This window comes from Coloeus monedula (assembly GCF_965178545.1).
Source record: "Coloeus monedula genome assembly, contig: HAP1_SCAFFOLD_84, whole genome shotgun sequence".
NCBI lineage: Eukaryota > Metazoa > Chordata > Aves > Passeriformes > Corvidae > Coloeus > Coloeus monedula.
Genome location: NW_028120815.1, coordinates 306,190 through 320,383, shown reverse-complemented (window position 1 = coordinate 320,383; position 14,194 = coordinate 306,190).

Sequence of the window (14,194 nt, the reverse complement as noted above, 5' to 3'; positions counted from 1 at the left end):
GGCTCCCGTCCCCCTTGTCCCAGCCGCCCGCGGTGCCCAGGCCGTGCTGGCCGTGCTCAGAGCGGTGCCCGAAGCCGCCCGTCCCTGCTGCCTTTGGCAGGAGAGCAGGAGGGCAGGACACGTGCCCAGCCTGCAGCCGGCCGTGGCACAGCCACCTCCTCAGCAGCTGCCCAGAGCGGGATGCTGCTGTGCTCGCTGCCATCTCCCAAAAGCCCTTATCCCAGCCGTGCCAAGAAGACGGGGACCCACCGCACGCCACCCGCCGCCGGAAGAAAAGCTGCTCCCAAGCCATGTCCTCGGCCTTCTCCAAGGCCACGTCCCATCCACGCCGCAGCTGCTCCCAAGCACTTCCCGATCCAGACTGGACACCACCTACAACGCTTCCTTGAAGAAAAACAAACAACAAATTAAAGAAAAGGCATTACAGACAAAAAGGAGAAACAAGAAAAAAGCTAAAAAATCTTCTCTCTGTCGGGGGCCTGAGCAAGGCCCAACCTTCCCTACATGCTGGGGAAAAACCCACCCACGGGCGAGGGAAGCCCACGCTTTCTCCCTTCCCCCCTGCACTGCCCCCCAACAGGCACGGCGAGCCCAAAGCAAACAAGGGCAGTGGAGCAGCCCAAGCCCTTCCTTTCCTGCAAAAGAAAGCAGCCCGTGCACAGCTCCTGGAGTGCCACCTCTGCTCCTGCCATGGGGGCTTGTTTGTGTCGGGCTGCCAGCCCCAGCCCCAGCCCCAGCCCAGGGAACAGTGGGTGGTGGGGGCTGTTGGCAGGGCCAGGGGCTGACTCCCATTTCGTAAGCACCCCAGCCCATCCCGCCCACCCTGCCAAAAAGCAGCTTGGCAGCCGGCTGAAGGATTGGTTGCCTCCGCCCCAGCAAAGGGAGGAACCTTTGCTTCCTGGCCAGGCCGTGCAATGCCCAAATCTGGGAGCATCCCCCTGGGTGTGGACTCATCTGTAAATTCGCTGTGGAGCCTGGCTTTGAAGAAGGTGCCACAATTGAAGTCCATCATCTTCAGCTTGCCAGGTGGAGGAAGAGCTTGTCATCCTTGATGTCACCCTCCATGTCTCCAGCAGCAGCAGCCGCACCTGGCACAGCTTCTCCAGGGGCTTCTTCTTCCCTGGGGCTGGAGCAGGCTGTCAGTGCTCTGCCCAGGGCCCCGGCTGTTGCTGAAGCAGGACAAGCAAAAGCAGCTGGCACAGGGGCCACCAGAGCTGGGAAGAGCAGCTCAGCTCCAGCAGCAGGGCTGCGCGTGCCCAGCTGAGGAGCCCTGCGCAGCGATTCAGGCAGGACAAAAACTCTGCCTTTCTTTGCTGCTCCTTGCCAAGGCGCGTGTGCAGCTGGAACTCACCGGCTCCCCGGCTCAAAGCGTGTGTGTGGCTCTCTCCCTTCTCCTATGGCACGCGAATATCCTGCATCCAAGGAGCACAGGACAGGTCTTCTAATGAGGGCCTTTCCGAGGAGAGCACGGATAAACACCGTCGGATGAGATCCTGGCACTCTGCGCAGAGAAAGCAGAAAGCACCAGTCAGTTGCAGAAGGCTCCTGTCCGCTTTGCCCCACTCTTGCCATGGCCAGGCCGTGCTGCGTGTGCTCAGGGCTTTGCCTAAACTTTGCCATCAGTTCTTTCTTTTGGAGGAGAGCAGGACATTGCCACCTCCTCAGCAGCTGCCAGGGTGGGATGCTCCTGAGCCCGCTGCTGCCTCCCAGCACTGCTATTCCCCCCGTGCTGCAGAGACGAGGATCCACCTGGAGAGAGCCGTCGTGGGAGCGAGAGCCGGCCCCAGGTGCTGTTCCAGCCCCTCCTGAAAGGGTGCTCCCCGCAGACCATCTGGTGCAGCACGATGCCCAGGGACCAGACGGTCGCTGCCTCGCCGTGGTACCAGCCCAGGTGCGTCCATTCCGGGGGGCTGTAGGACGGTGTTCCTACGGAATAGAGATGGAGTTCTTCAGGGGGACGCTGCCTGCTCCCAGAGCCTCGCCCCAGCATCCCCGGGCATGCGGGGGCCGCACCAGCGGCACGCGGCCTGACCCGCTGCCCTCTCGCCAGCACCTGGGGCTTGTGTACAGACTGGGGGTTGGAAAAGAAGCCGCCGGTGTCGCAAGAGGGCAGCGGAAGCCCTGGCAAGGCCCGAGCATTCCATGCAAAGGAAAAACCCACTTGGTGCTGGGGAAAAACCACGCTTTCATCCTCCCTGCCTGCACTGCCCCAGAAACCATTCTTAAGCCAAGGCAAGCACGGGCAGCAGAGCAGTCTGAGCCCTGTCTCGCCTGCACACCAAACGGGCTGGAGCACAGGTTCTGGGCCCCCCTCTCTGCTACCCCCACCCACGGGTGTTTCTGTGGCGCTGGCTGCCCCAGCCCCAGCGCCAGTCCTGGGCAGAGGGGCTGGCAAAGGCTGCCAGCAGGGCTGGAAGATGGCCCCTCAGCCAGCGCCGCTCAAAAGCAGCAAGGCTGAAGACTCCGGCTGCCATGACTGGCAGCAAAAGGGAGAATCCCCCCTGCCACAGCCGCCTTGGGCTGTGAGCTGTTGGGCTCTGAGATGCCGCTCCCAGGAGCCTCCCCCTGCGTGGGCTCACCTGCAAAGCTGGTGTAGGCTGCGGCTTGCAGGTAGGTGCCACAGCCAAAGTCGATGAGTTTGGCCTGCCCGGTGGCCAGGTCAACCAGGATGTTCTCTGGTTTGATGTCCCGGTGCAGGACCCCGCAGCTGGTGCAGTGCCGCACGGCCTCCAGCACCTGGCGGAACAGGTGCCGCGCCACCTCCTCGCACAGGAAGCCCCGTGCCCGAATGAAATGAAGGAGGTCCTGAGACCGCTCCGGGCGCTCCAGCACCATCACCACGTTGTTGGGGAGCTCCAGCCACTCGTGGAGCTGGACGATGCCAGGGAAGCCAGCGGACACCTTGGCCAGCAGCACGATCTCCAGTGGTGCTCGGGTGCCGTCGGGCTGTGGGAGGAGCACGATGCCGTCAGCGGGGCCCATGCCGTGCCGGGGCTCGGCAAGCCCTCAGCCAGCCGGGGACGCTCTGCGCGCTCCGCTGGCCCCACGGCCGCTCTCCCCCGAGGCGTTCTGGCGGCTTCCACCCTGCCGGGCCTCGGCTCATCCCCGCCCGTCGCGCCCCGGCTTCTCGCGCTGCCCCTCGCTCACTCACCAGCTGGCCCCAATGGTGGATGCGGTTCCGCGGCACACGTTTGATGGCCACCTGCAAGGCAAGGGGAGCAGCGGGCTGAGCTCGCCGCCCGCCCTGCCGAGCCCCATGCTCCTTCTCCTCCTCCTTTGCCCCCCGCCTCCTGCGCCCGCCGCCGGCCCCGCCACTCACCGGGGCTCCGTCCGAGAGCCGCGTCGCCGCCAAGACGCTGCCGAAGCCGCCGCGCCCCAGCAGCGAACCCAGCCGGTAGCGCTCCTTCAGGCCCTGCTGCGCCTTCCGTGCCGGCGAGACGCGGCCGTCAGCGCTCGGCCCGGGGCCAGGAACGGCCCCCGAGCGCCGCTCAACCGCCCCGGGCCGGCCATCCCCACATGTTGCCTCTTTTGAAGCGGACACCGGCGGCTCGGGGCCGGCGGCCGCGCTCAAGAGCGGCGGACTTCGGAGCGGGGAAGACGCTGCGGAGGCGGCGGGAGCGGCCGCGCCGCCTGTGTCCCCGGCGGGCCCCGGGAGGAGCCGAGGCCGGGGCCGGGGCCGGGGCCGGGGTGGGGGTCGGGCTCGGGCCAGCCGGAGCCAGGGGCTGGCGATGGTGCCCAGGAGCCAGGCACTGATGCCCGCCCAGCAGCGCCACAGCCAGGACGGCGAGAGCCGGGCGGAGGCGGGACCGCGGCGGGACGCCCGGGGGCGGGGAGGGGGCAGCCCCGCCCGGGGCCGGGGCCGGGCCGGGGGCATGGCCCGGCCGGGCACGGGGAGAGGGAGGCCGCGGGAGGGGGGGGTTGGGGAACGAAAGGGAGAGCGGGAGAGGGTGCGAGACCCTGGGAGAGGGAGAGGAGGAGCAGGAGAAGGGACTTAGCAGAGGGTTCGTGGACTCGCTGCTCTTCTGCTGCTCTTGTGCTGCTGCCGCTGCTGCCGCTGCTGCCGCTGCTGCCGCTGCTGCCGCTGCCGCTGAAGCGCTGGGAGCGTTTGTCCGCGTGTCCGTGTGTCCGGTGCCCGTGTGTCCGTTGCCCCCCGCGCGCCCCACGGCCGAGCCCCGCGCGCCCCGGGGCAGCACGGGCCGCTCCGCTCCGGGGCCGAGGCGGAGTCCCGGAGCATCTCTTCCTCCCGCAGCCACAGCAAACCCGCTCGGCCTTTGGGAGCATTTTTGCACACGTTTCCCTTTGAAGGGCTCCTCTCTCCTCCCATTTCCAAGGAGTCTCCCTGGGGTTTTGGCACCTGCAGCGACAGGGTAGCGATTGGGCTTCAAACTTCAAGAAAGACATGGAGGGGCTGGAGCATGTCCAGAGATGGGAATGGAGCTGGGGAAGGGTCTGGAGGACTTCTGAGGGGCAGCTGAGGGATCTGAGGGGGCTGAGCCTGGAGGAAAGGAGGCTCAGGGGGGAGCTGGCTCTCTCCAAGTCCCTGACAGGAGGGGGCAGCCAGGAGGGCTGGGGCTCTGCTGCCAAGGGAAAGCACGAGAGGAAATGGCCTCGGGGGAACCTTTGGGGTGGATGGTGGGGAAATTCTCAATCTCCATGTCTCGACAGAGCGGGAGAGGGGGAGGGGTGGGGCACGAGCTGGGGACACGGGGGTGGTGACGGTGGGCTGGGGACACGGGAAAGGGCACGGGAAAGGGCGCGGGAAGCCAAAGCCCCGCTGAGCGCTGGCGCTGCGCTGGCACGGGGTGAGCCGGCAGCAGGGCCCCAGAGCCCTGAGGGACTCGCCCTGACGCCCGGGGAGTATTGATCCTGGTCTCTAAAAAATGTGACTCAATAAAATACCATTTAAAGATGCCTCCTTCTCCTCCTCCCCCATCCCTTCTCCTGCTCCCCCCGGGCCCAGCGCCCACCCTTGGCCCCCCGTTTTCCCAGCGCGGTCGCATCCCGCGGGAGGAGCCGGGATGGAGGCGGGGCAGGTCGGGCTGGGGCAGGGCTGGGCTGTGGGCCCGGCCTGGGAGCCCCCCACGCGCCCCCTCCTCAAATTCCCCTGGCGGGGGGCGCTGGGGGCGAGGGGGGCGCAGGTGGGGTCCGGGGGGGGAGCGCTGGGCGCTGCGGGTCTGCCTGGCAACTGGTGAGTCACCAGCGCCGCGCGCTCTGATTGGCTGAAGGTTGTTCAGCGCCTTCTCTGATTCTCTGACACTCGCGGGGAATTTTGGTTGGTCCTTGGGGGCTGTGGGGCGGCTTGGGGGGGGGGGTCTCTGCGCCTTTGGGGTTCGCTGGGTGGCGATTTGGGGTTGAGGTGCCTCCCAAGGACCCCCCGGGGGGGGCGACACACGGGTGACACACGGGGGTCCCATTCCCGATCCATCCTGGGGCCGGTTCCGCCCCCTCCACTCTCGGTCCCCGCGCGGGATCCCCCAAAGTCCCTTCCCACTGTTCCCCAATAAACGGGACCGGGGCGAACTGGGAAGCCTTCCTGGAAACACTGGGAGCAGCCGGGCAGGGGCAGAGTGACAGCGGGGCTGGGGGGGACACACGACCCCCCAAAATCAGTTCAGTGCCGCAGCGTGTTGTGCACAATTTCTATGCTGCTAAGAGAAGGGGGTGCTTTTGGAACGTTTTCCTTCCTGACACGTCTGTCTGTGGGAGCTTCAGGTGCTTGGGCTCAGGGATACGGAAGGTGTGTGAAAGTGACTGGGCTGCGAGAATCATGTTGCACAGGGAAGAGGGAAGGTCAGCAAATGTTTCCTGTCCTGGCACATGTCTCAGTCTGAACTGCAGCTGGAGATGCTTCACTTCCACCAAGGACTCTGCCACCTGGAGAGAAGGATGTGCTAGATGGAGTTGAGAAAGAAAGTGCGTATCACGAGCTTGTTTCCTCTAGTTCCTAGACAGCAAAGGGGCTGTGAAAGGCAGCACTGGCTTTTTGTTCTAGGACTTTTTCTTGACAAGCAGCTGCTGGATGTTAGGAAGGGCGTTTGAGATATGCAAAAATGAGAGGGTAAGATGGTACACTGAGCTTGAGAGAAAAAGCCTATCTTCAGGGATTTGGATGCATTTCAGAGGCTGTGAGTTCCATGCTGAGCAGCTGATGGCACAGAAAAGGTTCTAAAGAAAGAGGCCGTGCTGGAATTGCCTTTTCTTTTGCAGCCTAGAAACTGCACAGCCAACAGCAAAAACGATTCCTCCTCCAGCAAAAACGATTCCTCCTCCTCCTTGCCTGCTCCATGCAGCATGCCATTCCTTTCTGTCTCCAAGAGGCAGGATGCACAGCCGAGCTCTTCCACCCACTGCTCGCACACGACTGGGGCCGCACCAGCCAAGCGCTTGGCTTTTTCCTGGGCACTGTCAGCGCTCATGGAAACAAGCACACGATAGCGCTGCCCACTTGCAGGAGAAGGAATCACTGCGAGCCCAGCTCGAAAGCACCCCAAGGGCAGAGGCAACTTGGAAACTTCCCTGCTCTCAAATCAACGGTATCAGGACAAAAAGATTTCCCTCATCTTCCCCTTGCAAGTGCAGACTCCTCTTTGCACCCACACTTCAAGAGCAAGATGAACTCCTTTGCCCTAACTTGCACTTTCCTTCTCAGCTCTAGGCACCATCCTAAGCCTTCCCTCTGCCAGAGTCAGGATCCAAAGACAACGGCACCAGGGACTGCTCACACACGAAAGGCACCAGGACAAAAGGCTCCCGAGCTTGGCCTTTGCATTCCCGCTGACAGCTCAACAGCTCTAAGCCTGGTGGGAGGAGCCTTTAGAATCACTCCAAGCACCTCATGACAAGGAGCTGCAGCGTGTGGGGATGAATCTCCAGCAGCCTCCTGCCCCAGAGTGTCCCCCGGGAGCAGCCATGCTCCAGGCCGTCACTGCCAGCTGCACAGCCAAAGGAGCCGGTGTTCCCCACCATGGCTGTGCCTGGGACAGAGACACGAGTGGCCACAGAAGTGGCCATGGCACTGTCCGCACGCTGTCCCTGCTGCTTCTCGCCCAGCCGCTGGCGGGGCACCAACTCCCAGCCAGCCACTCCTAAAGCCACGGGCCCACTGGGACACTGCGGAGGCTCGTGGAAGCCAGCGGCCATTGTGACCCAGCGGGGCTGCCCAGAACCCACGGTGCTTTGTGACCCGTGGCTGCCAGGAGAGCCTTTGTGATGCTGGGGACCTACACGGAACCCTGGCTCCACTGTGACACCAGCACAGAAGCTCGGGGAGCCCTGCAGACCGTGGGGATGCTGGGGAAGCTGACGGAAGCCTGGGCACCACAGTGACGCTGTGGAACCTGGTGGAATGGAGGGGCTACAGTGACACTCTGGGGCCTTTTGGAAGCAACGAGACCCTGATGGGAAGCCACGGGATGATTAATGCTGGCAGGAACCTGCTCCAGGTGGGCTCCTCTCTCCCAGCTTCCACAGGTGCTGCTAGGATGCCCCTGCGGCACTGGCTTGTCACGGGCTCACGGCTTCCTTTGGGAATGGCTCTGCTCCAGGATGGCATGCTGCAGAGAATGCAGGTAGATTTTGTGCTCCCTCCTGGCATGCAGGTGGACAAGAAAGCCTGATCCAGCCCCCCATCAGCCCGGCTGTGTCATTGGGGCAGGGGAACTTTGGCAGCAGCCCCAGCCCTGCTGCTGGTCCCGGCTGGGCACGCAGCTGCTGGGACACAGGTGTGTCCTGATGGCCGCCGTGTACTCGTTTGAGAAGGGAAGGACAGAGTGCATCAGTGAGTTTGGTGTGGCTTACATGCGGCAAGGAGAAGCTGCAGCCCAGAGCTGGCTTTCACTTCGAGAACCTTTTGCTATTGCGGGAGCAGCTGGTGGACATTTTCAACCGAGCTGCAGGAGTGAAAAGTGTGATGGCATGTCTATCTGAGAAGGAAGGTTCAGTGCCGCAGCGTGCTGTGCACAATTTCTATGCTGATAAGAGAAGGGGGTGATTTTGGAACGTTTTCCTTCCTGACACGTCTGTCTGTGGGAGCTTCAGGTGCTTGGACTCAGGGATCCCGAAGGTGTGTGAAAGTGACTGGGCTGCGAGAATCATGTTGCACAGGGAAGAGGGAAGGTCAGCAAATGTTTCCTGTCCTGGCACATGTCTCAGTCTGAACGGCAGCTGGAGATGCTTCACTTCCACCAAGGACTCTGCCACCTTGCGAGAAGGATGTGCTAGATGGAGTTGAGAAAGAAAGTGCGTATCACGAGCTTGTTTCCTCTAGTTCCTAGACAGCAAAGGGGCTATGAAAGGCAGCACTGGCTTTTTGTTCTAGGACTTTTTCTTTCTTTCTTTTTTCTTTCTTTTTTTTTTTATTGTTTCTTCTTACTTTGTTTCTTTTTTTCTTTTTCTTTCTTCTTTCTTTCTTTCTTTCTTTCTTTCTTTCTCTTTCTTTCTTTCTTTCTTTCTTTCTTTCTTTCTTTCTTTCTTTCTTTTCTTTCTTACTTTCTTTTCTTTCTTTCTTTCCCTTCCTTCCTTCCTTCCTTCCTTCCTTCCTTCCTTCCTTCCGAATTCCTTCCGAATTCCTTCCGAATTCCTTCCTTCCTTCTTTCCTTCTTTCCCTCCCCCCCTCCCTCACAGGCTGCTTCTCGCCACATTGAAGGGGTGCAAAGCAGCAGGATCCCCTCCCAGTTGGGGTCCTCTCACCCTCCCAAAATGTGGGGACTTCACCTCAGCCACCCAAATTGCAGGGGGTTTACGGCACCTTCCCCAAATTCACTGCAACTTCCCAGAAGCCACATAGAGGCCCCAGAATTGTCAAAAAGCAGCAGGAGCCTCCCCAAAAGCAGCTCCTGCTTTCCCTCCCTGAAATGCCCCACTCCAAGTGCCCAAACCACCCCATCAATCCCAAACTTCAACCAACCCCCATCCCATCCCATCCCACCCCTCCTGGACACCAATTCCCCTTCTGTGCTTCCTGACTCGCCACAGCCTGGCCTTGGGGCTGACGGATCAAGCCATTTGGGGCTGCCATCGACACATTGGGGCTGGCATTGAGTTGATTGGAGGCTCCTGCTCAATCCCTCCATCCCAAATGGGAGCTTGGAACCTCTCCTGAGCCCTTGCTGTGCCCATGGGCTCACCTCAAGTCCCAAAATGAGAGCCAGGGCCCCACAGCCCATTCAGAACCTCTCAACATTGCCACAAACAGCAGCATCCTTCCCAAAATGGGCTCCCTGCATCCCTGACCATAGGTCCCCCTTCCAAGTACCAGAGACCCCCTCTCACAACCCCTCCCAAAGCATTGGGGGGACCCCAAAACTGCCTCAGGAACGGGACATACCCTGAGATCCCTTCAGGAATGTGGGATACCCCAGAACCCACTGAGGAACGGGGTCCCCCCGGCCTCATCATGCGCAGCCTTCAGCTGTCTCAGGCAGAGCCCATCCCGCCCTCAGCAGCCCCAGCCCAGCCCAGCCCAGCCCTCCTGGGCAGGAAGCCCCAATGGCCGAGCCGGCCTGGGACACTTGCAGGGATGCGGGGGCAGCCGCAGCTTCTGGGGCCAGCCTGGGCCAGGCCCTGAGCGCCCTGCCAGGGAACCATTGCTGCCCCACATCCCATCTCAGCCTGCCCTCGGGCAGCGGGAAGCCGTTCCCTGGGGCCCGGCCCCGCAGGCCCTTGGCAAGAGTCTCTCTCAGCCAGCAATTGCTGCTCCTCCCTGCTGCGGGGCCCAAGCTGCAAGTTGATTTTCTGCCGCTGGCCCCGGCCCAGCCCCGAGCCAGGGCCAGGCCCTTGCCCTGGAGCTCTGCGGGCGCTGTGGAAAGCTGAGAGGCAGCTCTGGCTTCTCCACTTTTCCTGTGCTAAAGCTGCCTGGCAGAAGAAATGGAGGGACAGCTCTGGTGGCACAATCCCTCCCGGCCCAGGGCCCAGCGCTGGGAAGGTCTTTCCGTGCCGAGGCTTTGCTGCGGCCAAGGAAAGCTCCTGGCTCAGGGTCACCTTTCCTGCTGGGCCAGAGCCCCCGAGTGGCCCAGCAGCAGCAGAGAATTCCAGCACAGCCCCGGCACGGGCAGGGCGGCCCTGGGCGGGCTGCGGGAGCCGGCAGCGCCTGAGCTCAGAGCAGCTGAGCCCGGGGGCTCTTGGCCAAGGCCGAGGCCCAGCGAGCATTTCTCAGCTCGCAGGGCGGCCTGGAAAGGTGCTGGGGGGGATCATTCACCCCCCAGGGCGGTCCCAGTGGCTCCCAGGATTTCCATGTCCGTGCTCCCAGCGCTGCTCCCAGCCCTGATCCGTGGGGATGGCAATGTCCCGCTCCCTTCCCGGGGCAGGCTCACACCTGAGCCAGGTGTGCAGGGCAGGACCTTGCCCTGAGCCCAAGCCCTGTCCCCCCTGCAGGATCTGCTTCCCATCGGCCTCTTCCTCCTGCGGCCCCAAGCCCAGCTCGGTGCTGAACGAAGGGCGCTGGGCCGGGGTCATCCCCCGGCGGGGGCTGCGCACCCCCTCTGCCCCCTCCCCAAATTCCCTCCCGGGGCAGCAGGGGCTGCCTCAGGAGCCCTGTGGGCAGGGAAAAGGGGGTGAGTCCGGGAAGGGGGGGGTTCACACACGCTCTGGGGGGACACACACGGCTCCTGGGGACCCCCCCTCACCTTCTCCTGCAGTGCCAGGACAATGAACCCCAACATGGAGCCCCTGACCCCCAGCAGCATCTTGGGGGTGGGGTCTGGTGGCGAGTTTGGGGGTCTGGAGGAGAGAGCACAACTGCCCTAAAACCCCCTCCCAGCCCCACAGCCATTCCCAGACCCCTCAAATCACCCCACAGCTCCTGGCCAGGAACCCCCCAACCACTCCCTGCATCATAAATGACCCCAAGAACCACAAAATTCTCTCCAAGCCACACAGCCCAGCCAAGATCACCAAAACTCTCTCAGAGACCACCCCAAAAGGCCCCTCCAAGCACCACAAATGCCCTCAAGAGACACAAAAGCCCCTCCCAGTCCCCCAAGGAGCCCCCAGACACCCTCCCACCCTCCCCCATAGCACTGACCAGAACAGGCTGGGGGATAGGAACATCCACAGCCCAGAGCAGCTCAGGCACTTCAGCAGTGATTTGGGCACTTTGGAGGTCACACCCCAAAGGGGGAGACACAGGGCAGGGACTGGGACAGACAACTGGAATTCCTGGAGAACAGATGGGCTCAGGTGGACACCTTCTGCCAGCACAACTACGAGATTGTGGCCCCAATCTGGCTTCACAGCCCCACAACACTCAGATCCTCCCGAATATTCCCCTGAACAGTAAAGTCACCCCCAAATTCCGGTAAAATGGTGGAACTTTAGATCTCTCTGTTTCATTTCTTTATTTTTACCCCAATTTTGGTTGTTTCAGTAGGATTAACACAGAAATTACTTAGGCTGCAGAAGATCTCCAAGATCATCCAGGGTTGCTTGATACCACCAGAGAAAACAATTGGACAGAGCAGATGAAAATTTTAGGGTGTAAAGGTAAAAAATCAGCTCATCCCAATGGATCTCCAATGTTGATCTGAGTCCCGATGGATGTTCCTGCCCCTGCGTTCACCCAGGTGCCTACAGGGATCCAGGAGAACGTGGAGAGCACCAGCCAGGGCTCTTCCCAACCTGGATCACAGGGAATGTGGGTCACCAGGGCTCTGCCAAACGTGGCTCCTCTGATGGGAGATGGAGTTGGAGCAGAGGACAAAGCTCTTCCCACAGTCGGGGCACTCGCAGGGCTTCCCTTAGCGGTGCCTCCGTTGGTGTCTGGTCAAGGTAGAGCTCTGTGAGAAGCTCTTCCCACACTGGGGACACTCGTAGGGCCTCTCCCCGGTGTGGATGCGCTGGTGGGTGACGAGGTGGGAGTTTTGTTTGAAGCCCTTCCTGCAGTCGGGGCAGCGGAAGGGCCTCTCATCCGTGTGAATCCGCTGGTGCTTGAGGAGATTGGAACTGCTCTGAAACCTCTTCCCACACTCAGGACACTCGTAGGGCCTCTCCCCGGTGTGGATGCGCTGGTGGGTGACGAGGTCAGAGTTGTACCTGAAGCCCTTCCTGCAGTCGGGGCAGCGGAAGGGCCTCTCATCCGTGTGAATCCGCTGGTGCAGGAGGAGAGTGGAGCTGGTCTGAAACCTCTTCCCACACTCCCCACACTGCCCCACTGAGGCACTGACTTCCTCCTCACCTGCCTGGGGCTCCCGGGGCATCTTCCTCTTCCTCACAGCCTCCTCCTCCATCTGGTCAAGGGTTGGGAGTGGGAAATCCTGGTTTGGGGAAAACAAGGGATGAGTGTGTTGGGTTGGGGCTTCCTACTGCTCAAGTCCATCTCTACAAGTCACCGGTGTCCATAAAAACCAACAAGAAATTGACAGTGACTCCAAAAGAATCCTCCAGGAGTCCCCCCTTTCCAGTCTCCTCACTTTGGGTTCTGGGGGTCCCCCTTGTCAGGGCTGCTGGGGGTCCCGTGAGTCCTGGGGATCCCCCTCTCCGGGGTCCTGCTTAGGGATGCTGGGGGGCTTTGGGGGTCGCACAGGTCCCTATTTTCCTGATTCTACTTCGGCTCCCAGAGGTCCCAGGGTCCCCTCTTCAGCCTCCCTCCACTCCAGGCACTGGGGGCTCCCCCCTCTCCTCACCACCCCCTTTCAGGGCTGAGGGGTCCCAGCCCCACCTCATCTCCAGGCCCCCCCACCCCTCCAGGCTCTTTGGGGTCCCCCAGCTCTGGTATCGTCCCTCTCTGCTCTCCTCACTCCAGGGGTCCCATGTTCCAGCCCCCAGCTCTCCTGGGGATCCCCAAAGCCAACGTCCAACCCTGCAAGTACCGGGTGATCCTCACATGGACCCCCAAGGGGCAATTATGGCTCAGCTTTGGAGTCCTGCAAGACCCACATATCCCCTCTGGCCCAAAAAATCCCTCCCAGGGACATGCAAGGACATCTGGGGCTCGATTCCAGAATCTGCAAGCTCCAAACACCCCTCCAAAAAAACCCCTCCTGCTGACCCCCCCAAGGGGCAATTATGGCTCAACTTTGGAGTCCTGCAAGACCCACATATCCCCTCTGGCCCAAAAAATCCCTCCCAGGGACATGCAAGGACATCTGGGGCTCGATTCCAGAATCTGCAAGCTCCAAACACCCCTTCAAAAAAACCCCTCCTGCTGACCCCCCGATAGATTTGGGGTGAGCTCCCCCTCCCCGCTCACCTGCAGGATGGGGGGGAAGATGCTACCGGGGCTGGGGGTGCTGCGGACACAGTGGGCGGGCGGTGGAACCTCGTGGTTCTCCAGCTCCTCCTCCTCCTCTCTCCCTCCTCTCCCTCCCGCTCCTCCTCCACTCCCACCCTGCCCCCCCTTTCCCACCCCCTCTGCCCCACGGCTGCCGCAGCACCGGCTGCTGTGTGGGGGGAGCCCCGATCAGCCCCAGGCATGGACAGGGGGGTTGGGGACCCCCCCAGTGCGGATCCCTCCCTTCCCCAGAGCCCCAGGGAATCGCTCCAGGCCTCAGGTGCTGGGGGACAGGACTGGACCCCCATGGAACCGCTCTTCTTCTGCCCCAACTCCACCTTTCCCTCCCCTCTCCTCCCCTTTCTCAGCGTTCCCCCAATCCACAGCCCCATTCCAGCTCAATTTGGGTGTCCCAGCCCCCTCCCGCTTTGTTTGGGGCTCCCAGCCCCCTATCGCCCCCCCCCCTTCTGCACCTTCCCCATCCCCAATCCCCACCTCCCCTCCCCCGGCCTTGGTTTTGGGGGTTCCAGGCCCCTCCTGCTCACTTTGGGGGTTCCATTCCCCATTTCGCTCAATTTGGGGTCCCAGACCCGCCCCCTTTCTCACCGCTCACCCCGCGGCCGGGGGGGCTCCCAGCACCACCAGTGCCACCAGTGCGGCCCCAGCTGCCCCCACCCGCCCCATGCCCAGCGCCGGGCGCTGCCCACAGCCCCAAAGCAGCCGCGCTGTGCCCTGGGGGGTCCCCAGAGCGGCCCCGCCCCGCACGGCACTGGGAGCACCAGTCCGGACCAGTGCGGAGCGCGGGCGGGCGGCATCAGCCGTGCCCGGGCAGGGCCGGGCCCCGCGGGGCTCCCGCCCGCACTCGGCCCCCGCCGGGACAGCGCGGGGGGGCCCGGCCTGGCCGCCCCCACCTCCCCCTCCCCAAATTCCGCTCCGGGGGGCGCTGGCGGCGGGGGGGGCTCAGCTGGGGCCAGAGCTGCCGGAGCCACG